Below are 24749 nucleotides of genomic sequence, written 5' to 3' on the forward strand. Positions count from 1 at the left end.
CACTGAAATATTCCTCATCCCAACTGTCCTGCTTCTTGGCGGGACGCCCAACTTCCCTTTCCCCTTTGGGGAGGGAAATGTGGCCAGTTAGTATAACCGGTGCCCACAAAATCCTGCCTGGCAATTTCAGTGACTAGAGATTCATTCAGCATTTATCAGGCTCTGCTCTGTGCGGGCATCGTGCTAGGTGCCAGGGAGGGGAAAACAAAAACGAAACTCTCCCATCCTGTCAGGATTTACATTGGCTATATGGGGAGCATGAATATTTATATATATATATATCCTGATAGAAGATTACTTTATGTGTGTGTAATATTGATGTGGTTGAACATGACAGATAGAAGGCTGGCTTCTCTCAAAATCAGGAAGATGGAGTTCAACTAACCTCAGATATGGACTGACTTGGTCAAATCACTTAACTGCTCAATAACCCAAGGAGTTCTCTAAGGTGCTGACAGAGAAATAGAGACAGACAGAGACAGAGATGGAGAGGGAGAGGAGAGACAGAGACAGAGACAGAAAGAGAAGAGAGAGACACACAGAGAAAGACAGAGACAGAGACATGGAGAGACAGAGAAACAGACAGACAAGATACAGAGACAGAGAGATAAAGATGGAGAGGGAGAAAAGAGAGAGACAGAGATGGAGATAGAAAGAGGAGAGACACAGAAAGACAGAGACATGGAGAGACAGAGAAACAGACAGAGACAGACAAGATACAGAGACAGAGAGACAATGAGGAAGAGACATTGGGAGAGAAAGGGAGGGAAGGAAGAGAGACTTAAAGACGGAGACAGAGGCAGAGCAGAGAAAGCACTAGCACTGAGAGGGCTGTGACAGCTGTAAGTCATGGTGGTGTTAACACAGCCTTAGCGTTTATTACTTAACTCTGTGTAGTCATTTATTTATTTATTTATTTTGCTCTTTGGGAGAAAAAGCCTGAAATCACACTTCTTGGGGGGATGAGCTGGGAGCTGGAAGAGACACTTCCCCAATCTGCCCAACAGGATCCTCGTTCCGTGCCGTCTGGCGTGACATTAGCGCCCGCCAGCTCGGGCATGCTGATCACATTTGCATTTTGCTGGCTAGTAGAACAAGTACTCGCCTGACTGGGGCTGGCTCCTTCCCTGCAGGGAGCGGAGCCCAGGAGGGAGAAGGGAGGAAAAGGAGAAGTTCCAGGCCCCCGGTGCCCAGCTTCTTGGGGGGTCAGTGGGAAGCTGAGCCTTGTCTTTTTGACCCCGTGCCGCTGGGTTAGTGGTTGGCTCGGATACCAGCTTCTCCCCCTGCTGAGATGGGATATTGAGGATAAAGGGGAAAGGAACTGAATTGGACCGAGAACCAGGATGTGGGGAGAAGTGGGGCAGCTGAAGTGGACTGTGAGCCAGTGAAATGAGCAAGAGTCAGAGATCCACCAAGTGTTTCTGTTCCAGAACCCAAGTTAGAAGTCATCTAATTCATCCTAGACCTTTGGCTGAACACCTTGAAGGAAGGTGGATTCACCCCTAGCAGAGACGGCCCATCCGCTTTGAGATTGCCCTAATTATGATGTTTTTGTCTCCCTCAAGCCAGGGCTTCTGGGTCTTTTCTCTGGAGCCAAGCTGAACACAGCTAATCTTTGGGGGGGGGGGTGACGTTCCGATATTTACAGCTACAAGGTTCCCTCCCACTGCTTTCTTGTCTTTACATCCAACATCACGAATTATCCTAGTCTGGCATGGACTTCAGGGTCAGTGGAAAGAACTGGGAAACACCCGAGGTTGTTTGGGAGTCCTATTTACAATCTAGAGGGATTATTAATGGCTCTGCTTGTGCTCAACAGGTGACATTGCTTTGGATGGGAATCGGTGTAGTCGGAGGTCCTGATTGATACAAACAGAGCCCTGGAACTGAACTTCTGGGAAGTAACTCGGTGACCCGGAGTCCTTCATTGGCTGTGGAGGTAAGAAGGAGAGATTCAGTCTGACTCTTGTATGACTTGACTGGTAAAAGTGCTCAAGTTTTGTCCAGAGGTCATGTACCAGATCCGCAAATCTGGCGCCATCCCCCAGGGATACTGCACATGAAGAGAGCTACACACTCACTGAGATGCACACTCGGCCTTCATAGGATCCCCAGACTCAAGGCTGGAAGGACCCTGGACTTGGCCCAATCCCACTACTTCATTTTACACATAAGGAACCTGAGGCCTCCAGAAAGGGATCCCATTGAATCAGTGTTTGTAATTGTTCTTTTTCTTATATCACTGTTCCTACTCAGACACTCCCTTCCACCCTATTGAAACCTCTTTTGGAACAAGAAAGTACAAGGAAGAAAAATAAGTTACCACACTAACCTCATATGCCTTATTCTGTTCCCATAAGACCACCATGTCTCTGCTAAAAGGTGGGAGGCATCCTTCTTATCAGGACACTGAAGTTATGGTTAAATACAATATTGTTCAGGGATCGGAAGTCTTTGGGGCTGGTTTTTCTTTATATTATTAATATATAATATTATATTATATTATAATGTTTGCCAAGTTGGTTCTGCGTCAGTTCATAGAAACCTTCCCAAGTTTCTCCGAATTGTTCTTGCAATGCGATAATGCTTTGGATTGCTTTAAATGGTGTGTTGTTATTGAGTGGTGGTTTAAGTTGTGTCTGACTCTTTGCAGTCTCCCTTGGGCTTTTCTTGGCAGAGATACTAGATTCGTTTGCCATTTTCTTCTCCAGCTCATTGGATAGATGAGACCAAGGCTAACAGGGTTAAATGACTTACCCAGATTCACACAACTACTAAGTGTCTGAGGCTGGATTTGAACTCATGAAGATGAATCTTTCAGACTCTAGATCCAATGTTCTATCCCCTGTGCCTCCTAGCGGCTTAGATGAGATAGATCTTTGAAATAGTATTTACTTTACAAAAGTTAAGTGTTACTTTTTAGAAATACATAGTATTGTATATTTTCTTACCATGTTTAATATATCTTGGATTACATGCCATGTAGGGGAGGGAGTGAGGGGAAGGGAAGAAAAATTGGAACACAAGGTTTTTCAAGGGTCAATGTTGAAAAATTATCCTTGCATATGTTTTGAAAACAAACAAAAACTTCAGTTAAAAAAAGAAGCACATAGTATCTGTTGTGTTAAAAGCCATAGACATCCACTCCATGTTTCCAGTTGTGGGTCACTTTGTTCCGTCTCTAAACAGTGTGGGCTTTTCTCTCTCTTTAGGGAAATACTGTGTGGGATGGGGTCTAGCTATTGGTTCCCTCAATATTGTGCGGATTATGAAGATTTTTACAGGATCAGAGATTTGAAGCTGGAAAGTACCTTAGAGGCCATCTGGTCCAACTCTCTCATATTGCAGATAAAGAAACTGAGGCAGAGGGAGGTGATTTGGCCAAGGTGACACAAGTATTAAGTAGCAAAGTCAAGATGTGGACCCAGGTCCTCTAAATCTAATGCTTGATGTCCTATGTGCCCAGGGGTGGGAATGGCATATTATGGGACCTGGCACAGCCCATCTTTCTCAAGTGCCCTGCAAGGAGGAGCAACCAGCTTGTGTGAATGAAAGGAAGCTTGATCTGGAGTAAGGAGCCTTGGGCTAACATCCCATCCTTGCTCCTTACTTCTTCTGGAAACTTTTAACAAGTTGTTTCGTCTCTTTGGGCCTCAGTTTCCCTACCTGCAATGTTTCCACCTGTGAGTCAATTTTGATCTGTCTCTAAACAGTGTGGAACTTCTCCCCATTTAGGGAGATACTGTGTGGGATGGGTTCTGGCTATTGGTTCCCTCAGTATCGTGAGGGTTGTGAAGATTCACAATGTTACAGGTTCAAAGGATCAAAGGATCCTCTTATAGGATCAAAGATTTAGAGCTGGAAAGTACCTTAGAGAATTTGGATTACCAAGGCCACTTTGAGTTCCCAGTCCTGGGATCCCATTTCAGCATTTTACCAGCTGTGGCAAGTCAGTTAAGCATTCTAAATCTTTGGTTCCTTCTTTTGTCAGTCAGTCAATCAGCACTTATTAAGCACCTACTATATTCCAGTCAGGGCAGTTAGGGCAGCGCCCTAAGTTCATAGTCCCAGGTCTGGAGTCAGGAAGACTCATATTCTTGAGTTCAAATCTGGCCTCAGACACTTATTAGCCGTGTGATCCTGGGCACCTCACTTTACCCTGTGTGCCTCAGTTTCCTCGTCTGTCAAATGAGCCGGAGAAGAAAATGGCAAACACTTGAGGATCTTTGCCAAGAAAACTCCAGATGGGACATGAAGAATTGGACACGGCTGAAATGCCTGAATGTGCCCAGCTTGAAGCTTAGTGCTGGGGATACGAAGAAGGCAAAAGACGGTCCCAATTGTTAAGGAACTCCCAATCTGAGGGGGAAGATAACATGCAAAGAAATAGCAAGTCCAGGCTACATGTGAGACATGAAAGGAAGAGCTGAATTAAGTGATCTCCAAGATCCTGGTTACCTTTAAAAATCCGATTCTATCCCAGGTCTGAAATCCACAGGAAAGTCCCAAATAGGAGGTCATTGGGATTCATCTTAGACAGCAGGGAAGGCTGGCTGGGTCCCAGACCCCCGGGGGGGTATCACACATCCTGCATCCCCATTACCTCAGCTCCTCCCCCAGTAGGCATAGAGCAGCCATTCATCCTCCTGGCATTAATAGAGAAGCTCTCGTGCCCACCCATATGCCATTTAGGGGCCAGCCTCTGTTTGTCGGCTGAGATCCTCTGGCACTCGCCGCCATTGGGCTGCGACAGGAGGCATCCATCGGGAGGGGCTCACGGGTGCCAGCTGGAGCTATGAGGAGAACTTGGCCCCCTTCTCCCCTTTGTTCCTCATCCCTCTTCCCAGACTCATTCATTCCAGGCCACTGTAGGATCCCTAAACTCCCAGCTAGGAGGACCCCTGAGATTAGCTAGTCCCACTACTTCATTTTACACATATGGAACCTGCGGCCCAAGGAATCACATGGGGGACAAGTGACAGAGCCTAGATTTGAACTCAGCCCCTTTGACCTCTAACCTGGCAGTTTCTCCTCTGTATGAGATTGCCTCCGCCGTGCTTAAAAGCCTCCCTTTTGTGCCTGCCCGTCCTGGACATGTGATCTGGGGCCCGGCACCGTGCAGTCCACCAAGGGGTGTGGTCCAGATGAGTTACTCTGGCCCATAAAACCACTCTTCACATCAGCACTTGTGAGTGGGTCAGCACCGGATCTGGAGCTTGGGAATTATACAAAGTTTGTAGAGGAAACCTGGCTTTCCTTTTTGGCCGGATTTTTACCCCGGCCAGGAGGGCTCTGGAGTCCCATTTCCTTCTTAGTTCAAGGCCCTGTTTCACTGCCTGACTGATTTGTGTCCTGAAAGGAGTCTGGGGATTTTGATTTTTTATTTTTGGAAAGATGGTAGAGCCGAGAGGTAACATCTGCTGATCTGGCAACATCTGCCCCCGTGACTTCCTCCCTTCTCACACCAGAACCCCCCCACCCCTAGTTTCCAACACCCTTCCTGGATAATGAAGGCACGGTAGGGCCCCGTGGCAGCAGGCAGAAGCCAGCTGCTGCCAGCCCTGCAGAAGGCCAGATTCACCCGGCTCTGCGAGCATCCCATCCTCAAAGCCAGCTCTTGAACCAGAACTTCCCAAGCCAGAGTTTTGCCTCTGCCTCCATTGCACAGGATCTAAATCTAGAACTGCAAGTTACCTCAGGGGCCATCCAGATCAACTCCCTTATTTGACAGATGAGGAAACTGAGGCCCAAGGACATAGCCAAGCTTATATTAGCAGCCAAGAGGTGATAGAGTCCTGTGAGAAGTCCGCTATTCTTTTCGCTGGAAGGACCTTTGTAATTCTGCTCTCTTGCAGCCCCTCACTTTAAATCTGAGGCAGCTGGGACCCAAAAGAGACTTACCTAAACCATGTAGCTAGCAAATGACAGCCGAGACCCCTGCTCAAGCCTGGAGCCTCCAGACTTGGTTCTCTTTCCACTGAAAAGGTCTTTAGCGTCCCGTTCTAGTCCAGCCCTTCAATTGACATGTGGCAATCTGAGGCCTGTGGGAATCTGAGGCCCGTGGGAGCTCAGCGATCTATTGCTGGAAGGGACTTCAGAGGCCGTCTAGTCTCATGTTCAGAGAAGGTAACTGAGATTAAATTAAATGACATCATACTTACAGAGGGGCAGGGGAGGAGCTGCAGTTTTCTGACTCCACATCAATTCATTGGTAAGCATTTACTAAGCACTTACTATTTGCCAGGTGCTGGAGCTACCCAGACCAAAATAAAACAGCCCCTGCCCTCGGGAGCTTGATTCTCTTTATAATCTCAAATGAGATCACACATGAAAAGTGCTTTGCAGACCTTAATGTGCTGGGCTAGTATTAAACTGTATTATCATTATATACAAAGGAAGCTAATCACATGTATAAAGTGTTTTGCAGACCTTAATGTGCTGGGCTAGTATTAAACTGTATTATCATTATATACAAAGGAAGCTAATCACATGTATAAAGTGTTTTGCAGACCTTAATGTGCTGGTATTAAACTTATTATATTATTATATATGTATTATATTATATCATATTATATATGAGGGAAGCTATATATATATATATTATATCATATTATATATGAGGGAAGCTGACTTTGTGGAGAAAGCACTGGGCTGAGAGTCCGGAAGCTCTGAGTTCAAATCTGCCCTCAAACATTTAGTTGTTGTGTGACTCTGGATAAGTCACTTCACCCTATTTACCGAAATCTTTTCATCTGTAAAATGAACCAGAGAAGGGAATGGCAAATCCCTCCACTGTCTTTGCCAAGGAAACCCCAAATGAGGTTACCAAGAGTTGGATGCGACAACAGCAAAAGTTATTATAGATATTATATTATTTTATTTTTATTATATATGTTATATTAATACAATATAAATTAATTAATTGATATATTAATATTATACATAAATGCTACTCATCATTATTATATCAGGGAGAGACTGCAGGAACATAGATAGATATATGCAATATCACCCCCCAAAATGCCAAGTATTTATATTTGTATCGCACAAATCCAATGTATAATATATATACAATACATAACCGAATTGCGCATTGTGTCTGTGTTGTACAATACAATGTAATGAAATGTCTGTAGTACAAGCACAATCTGAATTATGTTGTGGAACTACAATGTCGTTGGAAGATGAGGACGGACTGCTCGTGTAAGTTGACACTTGAAATGAGCCTTGGAAAGACAGAAGGGATTCTAAGAGATGGGATCTGGGGACTTACGAAGCCCTTTTTCTCATCTGGCAGCCCAAACCTTGTACCCATTTTACAGTGAGGCTCAACTTGTCCAGTGCCTCGTAGCTAGAAAATGGGGGAACGTGGGCCAGAAGCCAGGACTCCCCGTTCCAGGTGCAGGGTTTTGTCTTATCCTCTAAAGCTGTCTTCTCCGTGGCCAGAGGCAGGGGTGAGAGTGAGCCGAAGCAGGCAATGGGCAGATCGTTGTCCTAGCATCCGGACAAAGGGCTCTGTGGGAGATTCCCTGAGTTCAGCATCTGAACGATCTGCCAGAAGAAAGACTGGGGCCGGCAGCGGTGGGATCCGCCGCAAATGTTTCCAATAAGATCTCTGGGTGTAATCACATGCATCACTGTTTCCCCTGCAATGTTCATGCTCCCTTCATTTCCCCGCTCGTAAAAACGTTGACATCAGCAGAGCGGCTGCTCTGGGGGTTTACCCACGCTGGGGAAGGGGGGAATTGGGGGTGAGTCAGGGCTGGGGAAACGCTGCCTCCCGAGTGCAAAATGCTTCCAGACTGCTGAGTGGCCCCAGATTCAGAAAGAAGCCTTAAACGAGCATCTTGTTTCACAGATAGGGAAACAGAGGGATTCGGTTTGCCCAGCCAGTAGTGGCCAAGCTGGAACAGGAAGCCGAACCGGCACCCTTGGGAAACAGAATTCATCATAGAAACTCCCATTTCTCTAGTGCTCTGGGCTTGATGAAGAACTTCCCTCAAAAGAGTCCTGTGGAGGTTAAAGATTGTGATCACCGTTTTACTGATGAGGAAACTGATTCTTAGACAAGTGAAGGGACTGAGCCCACATCATCCAGATGAGGCTCCAGCTGCAGCTTCTACTTCTAAGTTCGAGGTCCTTTCTGCGAGCCTCTGCCCACAAAGTAAAAGGCAGTATGGGGATTTCTGTGGATCTCTACAGTCCTCAGTTTTTCCATTCTGATATTCTATGTTCTAAAGACCTTCCCAGTTCTAACATTCCAGGCCTTATCTAGAACTGTTCCAGAAACCACCTAGTGCAATTTCTTCAACTTACAGATGAGGAAACTGAGACAATTAAAGATGCAGTAATTTGCAAATAAGTGTCGGACTTAGGATTTGGACCCGGACTTTTTGAGACCAAGTCCAGTGTCATATCCATTATACCATGCTGTCTATCTTTCTTCAAAGATATTTCTCTTTCTGCCATGCTGTGTTCTAAGTTCTTTTTAGCTTTGACATTCTCTGTTCCAAGGTCCCTTCCACGTCCGACTGTTCCTATCTGGGGTATTATGTTCAGCGTTGGGAGAAAAGCTGGCAAGCTGGAGAATAACCAGGAAGGGGCAGCCAGGATGGGAAAGGTGGACTCACATCAGGGACTTTTGAGGAACTTGGAGGGAAAAAAGGAGGCAGGAAGAGAAAGATGGCTACCTTCAGCTAGAGGAAGAGCTGGCAAGTGAAAAACGTGATTGGCTTGTTCAGGGTGTTCAGAGCACAGAGCCAGAAGCCATGGGCACAAGGTGCAATGGGTACAAAGATCACAGGATTTGTAAAGTTGCAAAATTGAGGTTTTATGTCAGGGTGAAACTTCCTCACGTTCTGAGCCGGCCAAAAGGTAAATGGGCGGCCTGGATGGTCCAGGGCTCCCCTTCCTCAAAGGTCCTCAAGTAGAGGCTGATCCATTGGGAGTTTCTTTTGGAGATGGTTTGGATTAGGTGGCTTTTTGAGCTCTCTTCCAACTCTGAAGTTCTCTTAGTCATTTCTGTATTTTATGTTTAATGGTCCTTTCCCTACCTGTCGTTCTTTGTTCTAAGGATTTTTTTCCTTGTGCTCCATTCTGAGTTGATTGTCTTGTTCTAGGTCCATTTCCTTTTACTCTGTGAGCCCAGGCTAGTCAGTCCTGCTAGAATTGTACGTGAAAGTGAGGCTGGAAGCCACATCCTACCGAGTGTTTTGAAGGTTCCCTGGGTAGGAGACACGGGAAGGGACTGTAAACCCTGATGGACAAGCTTCTGGCAGGTTGAACCAGAGATGGCAGGGTTCGGTTAGCTTGGAACAGGAGGGAGCGAGCTTTGGAGAGTTATTGCTACTGGAATGAAAGATTGTTGTCTACTGGAAGGCGGCTGCCTCCCCTTGGCTCAGTTGCTCGTGTGCTCTAGGGAAGACCCTTGCATATTAACCAACCTCTAAGTGCATTTAGAGCCAATACTTGCTCATAAAATGCACCTCTGGGAAACTCGCCCCACTAGGGGAACAAGTCAGAAGTTCATGTGTTGTCCTACCTATTCCCTTCACAATGACCCTACCTGTCCCTTTCACCATGACCCTACCTCTCCCCTTCACCATGACCCTACCTCTCCCCTTCACTATGACCCTGCCTGTCCCCTTCACAAGGAGCTCAGTCTCACACAAATGAGACAAGGATTATTGGATTCTGTCCTTGCTTTATGGTGACCTGGCTCCATACCAGAATCCAGAGAGTGATTCTCTGAGCGTCTCCAAAGGCAGAGTGGCATTTGCAGTCTGCTCACACCCCAAGAAAGCTGCCCAGATGAGGATTCAAGTCCTCTGCTGTCAGCCGGGATGTCTGCCCGGGCCAGCCCTGGCCAGGGGCCGGTCCGCTAATTGCTGGTGGTCAGGTGTTTGGGAGAATTTGCAGCCTCCGAAGGCTCTTGATGGGGTCTGTGACATGAATACTTCTGCCAAGGTCCCCAGTGGTTGACTAATGACATGGGGATCCATCATTCGAAGTGTAAATAATGATTTCCATGATTAGTTTATACTAGAATTCTTGTGGGTCACCCTGTGCTGGATCCCGGGAGTGAGTCAGAGCTGATGGAAATGTGTAGGGATGTGGGATGTGTGTGTGTGTGTGTGTGTGTGTGTGTGTGTGTGTGTGTGTGTGTTTGTGTGTGTGTGTGTGTGAGAGAGAGAGAGAGAGACAGACAGACAGACAGACAGACACAGAAACAGAGATAATCAGAAACAGGGAGGGAGAGAGAGATAGAGAAAGAAAGGAAAGGAGGGAGAAAGAATGAGGAGGGGAGAGGAGGGGAAAGAGAAAGAGAGAGGAGAGACAAAGAGAGACAGAGACAGAGAGAAAGAATGAAAGAGAGAGGGAGGGAGGAAGAGACAGAGGGAGAGGAGGAAGGAGGGAGAGGAAGAATGCGGAGGGAAGCAAGGGGGAGAGAGATACAGGAAGGGACAGAGAGAGACAATCAGAGATAGAGACAGAAAGATAAAGGGAGAGAGAGAGAGAGCCAGAGAAAGACAGGCAGAGGCAGAGAGAGGGATGAAGGAGGGAAAGAGAAAGTCAAGGAGGGAGGGAGATAGATAGTGAGAAGGGGAAGAAAAGGGGGAGAAGAGAGAGATAGAGACAGAGACAAAGAAAGAGAGACAGAGAACAGAGACAGAGAGAGGGAGAGGATGAACAGAGTGGGTGTCCTTCTGGGAGGGGTCTGGTTTGCTCGGTTTATGTACCCAGCCTATGAGCCAGTGGAATATCTAGGCGCTGGAGTGGAATTAATGGCCTTTTGGGGCCGTCTTCAACCTCAGTGAGAATTAATGTTCCAGACACCTTGGTGTGAACAGAACTTTTCTCCTAGTATGTAGGCAAGAAGGGTTTTGGTTTGGTGTGTGTGGATTTTTGTGTATGTTATTTGCCGGGGTGGGGGGGGGGGTGAGGGAGGGATTGGTTGTTTTCTTAAGCTAAGGCTCTATGGGCAGCTAGGTGGCTCAGTGGGTAGAACACTGGCCCTGGAATCAAAGGGATCTGAATTCAAAACCAACTTCAGATACTTATTAGCTGTGTATCTCTAAGCAAGTCACTTAACCCCAATTGCTACCAAAACAAGTAAATAAAAAAAAACTCAAAAAACCTGTCTTTGGGGTTAGAAGCTCTGGGTTCAAGTTGCACTCCTGAAGCTCACTATCTCTATGACCAGAGGCAAAACAAAATCTTTGGGGGCTTTAGGTTTCTCACCTGAAAAATGAGGGGTTCAAACTCTGTGGTCTGGAAGATCCTTTGCTATTTGAAATCAATGATGCTAATCACAGGTAGTCACTGTACAAAATAGTTATTGTCCCATTTTGCAGATGAGGAAACTGAGGCAAAGTTAAGTGACTTACCCAGAATCACAGAGCTAGCATCAGAGGTATTTTTGAACATAGATCTTTTTTTATAGCTTTTTATTTACAAGATATATGCTGGGTAATTTTTCAGCATTGACAATTGCAAAACCCTTTTTGAACATAGATCTTTCTTACTCCAGGTCCTCTCTTGTCCTCCTCCTTCTCTTCTTTATCCTCCTCTTCCTCCTCTTTTTTTCTCCTCCTCCTCCTCCTTCACAATTGGGGCTAAGTGACTTGCCCTGACCCACACAGTTAAGTGTCAAATGTCTGAGCCTGGTTTTAAGCTCAGCTCCTCTTGACTCCAAGCTCACTGTTCTATCCACTGCCCCCACCGAGCCGTCCCTAACTCAGGGTTCCTGACTCAGGATCACGGGGTCCCAGATTTGGGCTTTTGATTACGACCCCCTGTTTTATAGATAAGGGAAATTGATTCTAGAGTGACTGAGTGATGTGTCTGGTTCTGGGGCAGGGATTCCAGCCCAGGCCCAGCATCCTCTCTTTGCTGGAGGCTCCACACCTGTACTACTTTCCTAGAAAGTCTGAAGGGTCTTAGTGTGGGAGCCAGCTCAGTTCTGATTGGCCCCGAAGGCAGAATAAAGAAGATGGAGCTAGAAAATCAGAGAGAGATTGGACTCGGCCCAGTGAGAACGGTTCTAAGAACAATGGCTGTTCAATCATTTCAGTCGTGTCCAGCTCTTTGTGACCCTGTTTGGCAAGAAATCTCATAAAGAGGGGGACAAAATTAAAAAAAACTGGGCAATAACAGCCATAACAATGATAAAGGTACCAGAGTGCTTTGCCATTTCCCTCTCCAGCTCATTTTACAGATGAGAAAACTGAGGCAAACTGAGTTAAGGATTTGCCCAGGGTCACACAGCTAATAAGTATCTGAGACCAGATTTGAACTCAGGGCTTTCTGACTTTAGGCCCAGAACTCTATCCCCTGCTCCACCCAGCCGCTCGGCCCTGAGAGCTAGAACTGGCCCAAATGGGAAGGGGTGGTCTTGGGAAGTAGCAGCTTGCATACCCAGGTGGTCTTCTCCGCTCCTGAGAGGCTCCCCCAGCTTGAGCTTGGGAGATTTTCTTACCCCCCTGGCTGTCTGATCTCCTCTTGTCCCAGCTGCCTTGGGGGAGGAAGGCACCTTGAGAGGAGCTGCCGACCTAGCGCGAGCCCTGACCTTCTGCAGAGTGATCTGTCTCAGTTCTACTGCAGAGCCTGATTCAGGAGGTGGGGACATGCTCCTCCAGGAGCTCTGGGCAAGAGCTCGCAGTACTTTCCAGTGGCGGGGGGCAGGTATGTGACAAATACTTGGAGAATTAAATTGAATTGATGTCATTGCAGTAAGTGAATCATGCTTGGATCTGGGAAGTAGTCATTTGGAGCTTTTAAGCGATGAGACAATTTTCAGAAGGCCGGTCCAGAAGCCATGTATAGTATGGACTGGAGCCAGATAGACTGGAGGCGCGTTCTCTCTCTCTCTCTCTCTCTCTCTCTCTCTCTCTCTCTCTCTCTCTCTCTTGTTTCTCTCTCTCTCTCTTTCTTCTCTCTCTTGTCTCTTTCTTCTTCTTTTCTCTCTCTCTTCTGTCTCTTCTTTTTTTCTCTCTCTCTCTCTTGTTTCTCTCTCTCTCTCTTTCTTCTCTCTCTTGTCTCTTTCTTCTTCTTTTCTCTCTCCTGTCTCTTCTTCTTTTCTTTCTCTCTCTCTCTCTCTCTCTCTCTCTCTCTCTCTCTCTCTCTCCCCTCCCTCCCTCCCTCCCTCCCTCCCTCCCTCCCTCTGATAGCAGAGGGAGAAACATTTGAATAAATTAATCAATTAAGGAAAGGAAACAAAACACTTATTAAGCACTGACTGTGTGCCAGTCTGTGAGCTAAGCATGGAGTACACAGAGACAAAAGGGGGGGAGTGTCTGTCCTCAAGGAACTTATCTCCTTCTAGGGAGAAATAACAGAAAAAAGGGGTAGTGGGAGCAGAGTGTTTGGGTCCGGGGAACCACAGTAATAGTGAGATGATGCAGAGGGCAGGCAAGCCATTATCATACCTGTGAGAGGCAGTGTGGGATAGTGGATATAGAACTATACGTGGAGTCATTGAGACCTGGCTACATGACTCTGGGAAACCCACTAAATCTCTCTGTGCCTCAATTTCCTCCTCTGTAAAACAGAGCTAAATCACAAGCCAAATACCTCCAGCTCAAAATCTATGGTCTTCTGGTCTGTCAGCTGTTTTAAGTCGTGTCTAACTCTTGGTGATCCCACTTGGCAAGAAAATCTCCCAGAGAGCTGGACACAACTGAGCAACAGCAATAACAATGACAAAGCCTTGCGGTGACTTGCCGTTCTTTTTCTCCAGCTAATTTTACAAGCGAGTAAACTGAGGCAGAGTTAAGTGACTTGCTCAGGATCACATAGTCATCGTGTCTGAGGCTTTCTATCTTCTCTGCTACACAGTGGTCTTCAAGCAGAGACCAGCTAGGAAGGCTTGGAAAGGGAAGGCAACAAGTGTGCCAAGGATTGTGCTAAATGCTTTGCAAAAGCGATCTTTCCTCCTCACAAGAACCCTGGGAGGTGGGTGCTGATATTATTCCCACTCTGCACATGATTCCTACATCCCCATGGTTCCTAAGTGTCTCAAAGTGGGCTTGAAGTCAAGTCTTCTTGACCCCGGGTCCAACGCTCTGGCCATGCTTTCCCCTAACTCTCTTGTATGTACCATATACTGGATGGGCATTGACGACCAGATGGGAGCCCAGACACCTGCTGGCCAAAGCATGGGAACGTTGGGGAAGAATGGGGCGGAAGCCCAAGTTCTGAGATCCAGAGGGTTCACTTCACATCTCTCCCACTCTGGGTCTGGACCCTCGATCCCGAGGCCGCTTTCAGCTCCTGTCCTGTGGTTCCAGAGGCCCTGTGGCCCGGACAGTGGGAGCTGTCGTCTGCAGCGCTGACTCAGAGTGGAGTGAGGGCTTCCCAGCCTCTCAGAACGCCAGGCTTCCCGACGCAGTCCGCCCCTCGCACAGTGGGTATTAAAGTATCAGGTTTAGCTGTAACCAGTGATCAGAAGTGGTTTGTGGTTAGCAGAGGGAATGCAGAAGGGGCTCCGAGCCAGCCGCCGTGCTGAGTGTGGCCCATCCTTGCTATGGCAGCCCCTCCAGATGGAGCAAAGGCCGCAGGAGCCGGGCACCAGAAGCTGGCTGGGACTTCAAAGATCAGGGGCCCGAGGTCCAGAGCCTCGAAGGCTGCAGAGGTCCAGCTGCTCCAGCCCCTTCTTCTTCAGATGAGTAAACTGAGACCCAAAGTCATTTGTTTAAAGTCACACCAGTACAGGAGCAGGGCCTGAACTGAAACCCAGACCCCGTGGCTTGGAGTCCCCTCTGCATTCTGCTCTTTCCTTTGCTGCTGGTATAGGTAGGGGGCAAGAAGAGCAGGGATCGCCCTTGGACATCACTACATCCTGCTGCATCACTATAATGGCTTCCTGTTAATTGGTAAGGATTTCTTAAGCACTAACTGTATACACCATGCTGTGCCCTGAACTAGGAGCTGTGGAAAATGAAAAGCTGTCAAAGCTCCCTGTCAAAGCTGGGAGGGACTGTCAGAACCAGAAGGAACCTCAGAACACAGAACATCAAAGATTGGAGGGACCTTAGAACATAGAACGTCAGAGATTGGAGGGACCTTAGAACATAGAACGTCAGAGATTGAAGGGACCTTAGAACATAGAAAGCCAGAGATTGGAGGGACCTCAGAACAAAGAATATCAGAGCTGGGTGATTCCTTAGAGCACAGTGTCAGATATAGAAGGGACCTTAGAACACGTCAGAACATGGAGGGACCTTAGAACATAGAATGTCAGAGATTAGAGGGAACTTAGAACATAGAACATCAGAGATTGGAGGACCTTAGAACAAAGAATGTCAGAGCTGGGTGATTCCTTAGAGCACAGAATACCAGAACTAGAAGGACCCTTAGAACATGTTAGAACTTGGACTCTTAGAACATAGAACATCAGAGCTTCAAGGGATCTTAGAACATAGAATGCCAGACATTGGAGGGACCTTAGAACACGTCATAACTTGGAGGGGCCTTGGAATACAGAATGGCAGAGCTGAGAGGGCCCTTAGGAATCCACTTGCCCACACCCCCCCTTATTCTACAGGTTAGGGAACGGAGGTCCAGAAGTGTGAAGCAGCTTTGTAGCCACAGTTAATATCAGCAAAGGTCTGACCCTAAGACCACCAGCACTATTTCTCCCACGATCTTTCATCTTCCCATATACCCTCCCAATTAGGGTAAGGGTGAAGATGACTGGCCAAGTGGAGCTTAATATAAGGGAGAAAGTCTGAACAAAAGCTCGGCAAGTTAAAAGAATTACCTGTTGAGGTGGGTTCCCTGTCCCTGTAGGTGTTCCTCGAATAGCTATTGTTGGAGATGTGGACAAGGGAGTCCTCCTTACAATTGGGACATCCGAATCTCCCTCTATCTTTGAACTTTGGTAATCTGGTTAAAATAAGAAATTGAGTCTAGTGGGAATTTTAAGGTTTACAGAGGATTCCATATGTTATTTCTCTTGAGCCTCACAATAACTCGGTGAGCAAAAGCCTCCGAGGATCCCTCTTTCACAGAAGAGGAAACGGAGGCTAATTCCAAAACATATTTATGACACCTCAGCAATTAAGTGTGAGTGATGAAATTCAAATCCACATCTTCCCAACTCCAGGTCCAGTCCTAAGTCACATTAGGTGACTTCCATTAAAAAGAAAAAAAAGGTTCTTACCATCTCCCTTTCCCTTCCCATTCATCTATTTCTTGTTTATCTGCTGGTTGGAACCAAGACCAAGGACTGGTTAGCATTGCCTATGTTTATTTCCTGTTAGAAAATTGATGCAAGAATTGAATATAAGACAATGAAATATTCCATTTTATTTTTTAAACAATCTTCAAGAAGTGACTAGCTCTATTGACAGACTCTCCTTGAAGTCACAAGAACTTTTGTAGGACTCCAGATAATGCGCTACGCCTGTGTTGGGTAATAACAACCAAAATTCATGCTTATTTACCCCTTAAAAGTTTGCAAAGCAATTCACATACACAAACTTGCTTGAGCCTCACAACAGCCCTGGAAGTAGGTTTTTATTATCATCTCCATTTTATAGATGGGGAAGCTGAGTCTCAGAGAGACTGGCACAAAGTCAAATAGCTAAGTTAGGATCCAAAGAGGATCCTGGTCTTCTTGGCCCCCAAGCCTAATTCCCTTGGGTTCCTTATATTGACCAATGAGTCTTTTCATAAGCAGCCTCTTGGGGTGGAAGAAGGCCCTGGCTTCAGTGGATCCAGATTCAGGCCCTGACCTTGCTCTTAATAGCTGTGTGACTTTAGGCGAATCACTTCACCTCTCTCTGAACCTTAGCTTGCTAGCCTACGGAATGAGAATATTGTTCTGTATCAAGGATCTTTATGTATGTCTGGAATCCCTTGGGCTATCTAAGGAAGCCTTCTCAGACTCATATTTTTAAATACATCAAGTAAAATATAGAGGGTTATAAAGGAAAGCAATTGCTTTGAAATACAGTTGCTAAAATATTAATAAAACAAGTTCATGGAGCCCAGGTTAAGAACCCTTGTTTTGGATGACAAATATGAAATCGGTTTAAAAGGACTGCACACATTAATGTATATCAGATTGCTTTCTGTCTTGGGGAGGGAAGGAGAAAACTTTTAGGACACAAAGTTTTACAAAAATGAATGTTGAAAACTATCTTTACATGTATTTGGAAAAATAAAATACTGTTTTGAAAGAAAGAAAACTTGTTGGGGCAACTAGGTGGCCCAGGGATAGAGCACCAGCTCTGGAGTCAGGAGGACCTGAGTTCAAATCTGATCTCAGACACATAACACTTCCTACCTGTGTGACCCTGGGCAAGTCGCTTAACCCCAATAGTCTCAGCAGAATAGATAGACAAATAGATAGATAGATAGATGGATGGGTGGGTGGAAATATAAATAGAAGTATAGATAGTTACATAGCTAGATAGATAGATAGATGGAGCAAAATAAATAAAAGAACCTTTGTTCTGGATAATCTCTGAAGTTTCTTCCAATCAGTAGATGATACTGGTTAAGTACATACTTCATGCCAGGAACTAAGCCAAGCACTGACAATACAAAAAAGGTAAAAAGACAATCCTTGGCCATATATACAAAACAGGCTTTATATGGGATAAATAGGAAAGAGTTAGTAGAGAGAAGGAGTTGAGACAGGGGAGGGAAGATGAGGGCATTCTGTTTATGATGTCCTATTATCTAAGCTTCTGTGTTTTCAGATCCCTCTCAGCTATGACAAGCCATGCTCCCAGGCCCTCCTGCCTCTGATGTTCTGGGGGCTCGATCCCCCTTCCAGTCTGTGCCTTAATATCCCTCCTAGCTTCACATCTTGTGATCTCCCACTTGGAAAACAAAACTCAGTCTCAATTTCTGTCCTTCCACAGCTTTCTTATACTCCCAAGGTTCTCTCTGGGGACTCATTCCCAGAGCTCTCTATGGTCACAGCTCCCAGAAGACGGACCCTCCTTCACTTTGACTCTGTCTGCGGGTCTCCTAGGAATTGGGAGCATCCATCCGGGGCCTTCCCCGCCCCCCAACTGGACATAAAGCAATCCTCGGAAGAGTGGCCTGGAGCCAGCCCAGCATCTGGGCAGCATCAGTGATTCACTCTCACTCCCTAAACCACTTTGTCTTCCTCCTCCCTTCCCCTGACTGCCGGCCCCCGCCCCAACAGAGCTGGGAGTTTGGATTTGTAACCTCAGTGTTTAAATAATGTCAGCAGGCTGGCTCATTTAATTTGCTCACAGTCAGAAGGGGAAGAAAGGGAAAAGGAACAAAAAAGCCAGAGCTCCAGCCGCAGGACCCGAGGAATGAGAAATGGAATGATGGCGGCAGGCTGCCCCCGCTCCCCCTTTCTTCCAGGCCGCTCTTTCAGGGCATTTGCTGATGTGACAAATTCTCTCTGTTCCTGGGCCTTTCTGGAATCCATTTGGACATCTGTATTCATGGCCTTGTTGAGGTGAATCGGATCTGACTTCCCTTATTTGACTGCCATTTCTCCCCAGGGGCTGGCCAGAGATAAACCGAGGAAGTGGCAGCTGCCCATTCCTCCGCCCCAGGTGCCCCCTTCTAGCTCCCTGGAGCTGTCCTTAGGAAAATGTCCCCACACCTGTCCTTTCCCGGTCTGTCTCCCAAAGGTCACACGTTCACCAGCCACCATCTCCTTGGTCCCCACAAATCCAAACTTACAGGCTTTTTTCTGTCCCCTCATGACGGTCCAATATGACCGGTTTATAGGACAGTTAATTCAAGCTATAGCATTAACCGCTGACGATAGCATCATCTGCACCCTCCAGAAATGTTTACATTTCAATGAGAGGGTACAAGAGTTGGATAGTTCCATCTCAAGATCATGATGCTCCCATTCGCCAAAAGGGAAAAAGAAGGCCCAGATAAGGAGGGACTTGGTGAATAATGAGCCCGTGAAGATGAGATCACACCCGGCCCAAGCACGGAAGACATAACTCAGAGTTCTGAGCCAGACCACATAGGGCAAAGGAAAAAGCGCTGGGTTTGGAGTCGGGAAATGGGAGCCCTGCTGTTTGTTAACCCTGGGAGCCTGGGCAAGCCTCTGTTTCCTTAGCTGTAAAATGAACAGAAGAGTTGCTTTCTCTCCCTCAGAGATCTGTTTGTGGAAAAAGTCACTGCCAACATTACTAATAATAAGCAGCAATGGGAGGCCTTCCTTCCTTTTTCTTTTTTCTCTCTTTCTCTCTCTCTTTCCCTTCCTTCCTTTTCTTTCCCTTTCTTTCTTCCTTGCCAGGAAATGTTAAGTGTCTGAGGCCAGATTTGAACTTAGGTCCTCCTGACTTCAGGGCTGATTCTTTATCTCCTGTACCACCCAGCTGCGCCTAGGTCCATTCTTTCCAACTATGGTTCTCAAACGTTTGTTCTTAGTGTCTTAATACCATTAAATTAAATTAATACTATTAAATTTAAAAATTATTGTGGATCTGTCCAAAAAGTTTTTGTTTACGTGGCTTATATTTATAGATATTTACCATACTAGAAATAATAATCATTTTTAATCTGTATTCCCTTTGAGGGGCAGATCCACAATAATAGCCCTCAAAATTACTAGAGCAAGATTTCTAAAACTTTTTCCACTCATGAACCCTTTTCACCTGAGAAATTTTTATACAGTCCTAGGTATATAGGAATATAAAATAGGTATACAAATCAAACACTGATGATAAGTCATAATTTTGTGACTCCCACATTCAGTTATGTAATCCTGTATGAGGCTGTAACTATAATTTAAGAAGCTGGTCTCTAAGACCACACTTTGAGTACTTTATAACATTTCTGGGAAGTAGGGAGTACAAAAATCATTTCCTCATATGAGAGATATGGCAGATAGAGAGATGACTTTGAAGAACCAAAGATGTGGATTCAAATCCCCACTTCTGACATAGACTGACGGTGTGATTCTGAACAACCATTTAATTTCCCCATGTTATTAGGTAACTCAAAAAGACTCTACAGTTGTTTCCTAGCAGTTATTGGTCTACTTTGATAGAAAAAAAATCCTCCCTCAGAGCTAACCATATCAATGAAATCACAGGTATGATTAAAAAACAAAAGCTAAAATGGAAAGATGCAATGAAACTGGATCTGAATCCTGCCTCTGTAAAAGATGTGGTTGGATTTAGATGATCAATTCTAAGTCTCCAAAGGAGTAGGGACCTGTGTAGGGTGGGCCACACACTTAGCAAATATCTAATGGCAAGATTTTCAGGAGAGAATCTGTGCTCAGATTTGGGGGTGGCATCCTTTCAGTGGTTTTTCAAATAACGGCAACCCAACAATCTTCCCCCAAATTTGAAATTGGTCCCCAAGGAATGGGAAGAATGACAGTCTTTTGTCTATTTCACAGCACTGAGAACACTGTTAATACTTTAAAATGATGATGATGATGACGATGATGATAATAATTCCTGCTGGTTGGTCCAGTGACCTAATATTATAGATTTAGAGCTGGAAAAGGACATCATTATTCATCTCTTCATCTCACAGATGAGAAAACTGAGGTTAAGAGTGATTAAATGACTTATACAAAGATACACAATTAGTAAATGTCTGCAATGGGACTTCTACTCAAGTCTTCAGTACCTCGAATCTGGCACTTGTATCCACTCTCACCCCTGGGCTGCCTCAATCTATCAATAAATATTGAGCACGTGTTATGTACCAGACCCTGGACACTGACCTTGCCCACATGGTAACTCATCCCAATAGAGGTTATATCTGTAGAGCAATAACTCTCCTAGACATGAAGCCAATAAGACTGGCCAACTCTTACCAACGATCAGCTGTGTGATCTTAGAGCATTCCCTTTTCCTCTAGAAGGTTTCATTTCTCCATCTATAAAATGGGGAGAATGATCCTTTTCCTCTTCCCCCTCAAAGGATTCCTATTCAAGAAGCGTTTTGTAAATGAGTAAAGTGCTCAGTAAACATGTGTGATTTCACAACCAATACTAACTGTGCGAGGAAAAAACAGTCCATCCAGAGGGAACGTGTTTGATAGGGAAAAACTAATATTAAAAGAAGCTTCACTGTAATAGATGTGATTTTGATGGGGCTTAAAGGGGATCAAAAGAAGCCCTTATGAAAAGAAGAGGATAGAAAGAAAATAATTTCCCCACCCCCATATCCCTGTGGAGAAAAGAGACTAATAGTGCCTTCTTTTATTTTATTTATTTTTATTTCATGCTGGAAAACTGAAAATTAACCACCTTCCTGGGGTCTGCCGGGAGATCTGCCCTAACTTGTATTAATGCGAATTGAGTGGGTTTTGAGATCCATTTTCCAAACCTGTTGCCTGGTTACCAGTCCTGCTCAGCTTCCCAAACCCCTGGTGAGGGGAGGGAGGCATCTCCCAGCACCCTGAGCCCCAAGAAAAGCTCTACAGACGCTTTTAAGGAAGAGAGGAAGGTCACCATTATACAAGGCAATTTTCCGCCCCCACCCCCATCCCCATTTCTATACCCCATCCTCTTTCCCCTCTATCTCTCTAACTAAGATGTCAGGGAGGTCGCCAGCCAGACCAGACCGCCGCTGGAGAGCTCTGGTTTGGGAGAAGGCTTTCTGGCCGCTGACAAAGCCAGGCTTTGTGCCTGCCTCCCATAGGAAGCCTCTGGTCTCCAGCAGCGCCCTGGAAGGGCCACCAAGGAAAAGGCTGCTCCAGAGCCAGTGTGGAAAGGAGGGTGGACTGGGGAGGGGGCTGGATGGAGGGGCCATTGTTCCATGCTCTGGGCTGCCTTTTATCCAGACAAGGGACTTGGGTCTAAACGGTGTGGGGGCAGGACAGGGGAAATGAGGGGGGTTGAGGGAAGTTTCAAGAAAATTCCCCTAAGAGGGGACAAAATTTGATACAAAGGGTGCTGGATTTGGAGGCAAAAAAACTTTTAAGTTTCATCTTAGATAGACAAGCTGTCTGACTCTGGGCAAGTATTTGCCTCAGTTTCTTTATCTGTAAAATTAGATAAGTGAGCTTGATGGCCAACCTCTAAAGTCAATTCCATCTGTAAACCTATGATTTAATTCTTCTGACACTGTGAGATGCTCAATAAGCCCCTTTATCTCTCTGTCTCATCTGTACAATAGGAATAATAATGATTATTTATTACAATAAACCCAATATTATCACAACCCAATCCAAGATCATACTCATGCATAATACAATAATATTCTATAATGATTAATTATAATATGGAATATATTAATTCTATATTTTTGTAGTTCAATCATTTCCATTGTGCCCTACTTTTTTGTGACCCCATTTGTGGATTTCTTGGCAAAGGTGCTGGAGTGATTTCTTCTCTAGCTCATTTTACAGATGAGGAAACTGAGGCAAAGAGTTATATGACTTGTGTAGTGTCTGAGGCCATATTTGAACTCAGGAAGATTAGTCTTCCCGACTCCAGCTCAGAACTCTGTGCTCTATGGCATCCCTCTAGCTGCCTCAGCCAAATCCTACCTTCTGTGAAAAGTCTTTCCTGTCCTCCTAAATCCTAACCTTGTTCCATGTTTGTACTTAGTTGTTCGCATGTTGATTCAATGGATGATGGGGTCTGAAAGGACAGGTCAGTTTTTTGCCTCTTTTTGTATCCCTGGAACTTAGCCCAGTGACTGGCACATAGTAGACGCTTCATAAAATACCAGTCAACTTGACAACCCACATTTCATGGCTGTAAGTTGGTGTAGAGCTCTTAATAATGTCTGTCATCTTAGCTCTCGTTTTATTGACGAGAAAACTAAGGGCCAGCGGTAATTTGCCCCAAATTCCACAGGTTCTATAATTGACCAAGTTGTCATTTAAATCTAGATCTCCTAACATCAAATTGAGCTCTTTTCCCACTATATCCGCCTACCTAGAATGAGGGCAAAGGCAGGGCTGGAATACAGGTAGAATTAGCACCCGCCATCTGGCAGGGAGTCATGGTTAAACCTTTAGATGCACTCAGAGCCCTTGGCCAAGGAGAGCCCCCTTCTCCTCCAGCCCTTATACCCTTTTTATGGTATGACAGATCATCCCACCCCCTCCCTTACTAAGCAAATTAACCCCTTGGTGGAAGGATGGGAAAATGTCCCAGTGAGGAAGAGAAGGAGGTCCGGACTTTATTGACCAGCTTAAACACTGGGCCTGGGGAAGGGCCAGTCGGGAAGGGTTCCAGCTTAGAACTACCCTATTCAGACCAAAATGTGTATAGTGGGAAAACTGTGGGAATCTTGTTTCTACTGCTCCCACTTTGCTGACCCTGGGCAAATGACTTCATCTCTTGGAGACCTCAGTTTCTCCATCTGTAAAATGATGTATTTATATGGGGTGTTCTTTGAGGGGAAGTTGTAGATTATTTCTTTGCTCTGATATCCTATGGTCCAAAGGACCCTCTCAGATCCCTGTATTTTCCTTCTGAGGACCATCTCCAAGCCGTCCTGATCTATATCTGACCACTGGATCCAGATGGCTCTGGAGGAGAAAGTGAGGCTGGGGATTTTGCACAGCCCCCCCCCCCCCAATTCCAATCAAAGAGCTGTCAAAAAGGGCAGCTTTGGGACTCTGTGAGTCCCCCTTAGGGGGTGTTTTTAAAAGAAAGCAGGGCCTGCCTGTTGGAGAAGCCACAGAGGGGCACTTAGGGGGAAGATTGGGGAGCTCTGTAGTCTCTTCCAGGACTCTATGATTCTGGAAGGCCCTTGCCAGGAGCAGGGAGGCCCTTCTGTAATATCCCTTGACAAGCTGCTTGGAGAGTTCCACTTATGGGGCGCTCACTTCCTCCCAAGGCGGCCCACTCCATTTTTGGAAAGCTCTGATGGTTAGGAAGTCCTTCCTGATTGCCGCTGAGCCCACATCTGCCTTCCTGTAACTCAGCTCTGGGGTTCACCTTAACCTTGCATCTGGCCAGGCTCTCACAGCACCGAATCCCCAGAGTCCCAAGATCAACACGGGGGAAATGGTGGGTTATTGGCCTGGGACCCTGAGGCCCCATAAATCCTGTTTAATTCCAGGTCATTCATCAACCCTTTCAGTCCCAGAATTGTGTAAGAAAGATACCTGAACAAAAGGTTTGGCAATTGTCAATGCTGTAAAATTACCCATGCATATAATTTGTAAATAAAAAGCTATTTAAAAAATAAAATTGTGAGTTCCAAAAAAGAAAGAAAGAAAGATACCTGACTTGGAGGAAGGAAGAGAGAGAGGCAGGGAGAGAAAGAAGAAAGGACAATAAGAGAAAAACAGAAATGGTGAGGTTTAGAAAGGAAATAAAAGGAGATATAGGGGGGAAGGGAGGACAGAGAGAGGAGAAGAAAAGAATGGGGGGAAGGGAGAGAAAGAAGATAAGATAGAAAGGGAAGGGAAGATAAATAGGGAAGGGAAAGGAAGAAAGGAAGGGAGAAAGAAAAGAAAGGAGGGAAAGGGGAGAGAAAGAGGAAGGAGAAATAAAAGATAACTAGGAAAAAGAAAAGAAGGGAGGAGAGGAAAGATAGAAGGAAAAGAAGAAGAGAGAAGAAAAATAAGGGAGAGAGGAGAGAAGGGGAGGAAAAGGGAGAAGAGGGAGAAGATTAGAGGGGAAAGAAGGGAAAAGAAAGGAGGAGAGAGGGAAGAGAAAGATAGGAGGGGAAAGAAGACAGAAGAAGGAAAGAAAGAGGGGGAAAGACAGGGAGGAAGAAAGGATTAGAACTAGAGAGAATAGGGAGAGCATGAGAGAAGAGCCATACTCTGCTTCTTCCAGCAGCCCTCTGCTGGGAAGGGGTCTG

The 24749-nt window shown here is 45.8% G+C and overlaps 1 protein-coding gene across 3 annotated transcripts in view; it reads left to right on the plus strand.

Annotated features, from left to right (window-relative positions):
* The window catches only part of TSPAN18 (tetraspanin 18), a 221740-nt gene that overhangs the window by 142856 nt on the left and 54135 nt on the right, over positions 1-24749 (plus strand). For all 3 annotated transcript variants that reach the window (XM_031942007.1, XM_031942008.1, XM_031942010.1), the window contains one exon: positions 1820-1939. The gene's annotated coding sequence lies outside the window, so the exon portion shown is untranslated. The remainder of the gene's footprint in view (positions 1-1819; positions 1940-24749) is intronic.

The sequence above is a fragment of the Sarcophilus harrisii genome, chromosome 6, assembly GCF_902635505.1.
Source record: "Sarcophilus harrisii chromosome 6, mSarHar1.11, whole genome shotgun sequence".
In the NCBI taxonomy this organism is placed as follows: Eukaryota; Metazoa; Chordata; class Mammalia; order Dasyuromorphia; family Dasyuridae; genus Sarcophilus; species Sarcophilus harrisii.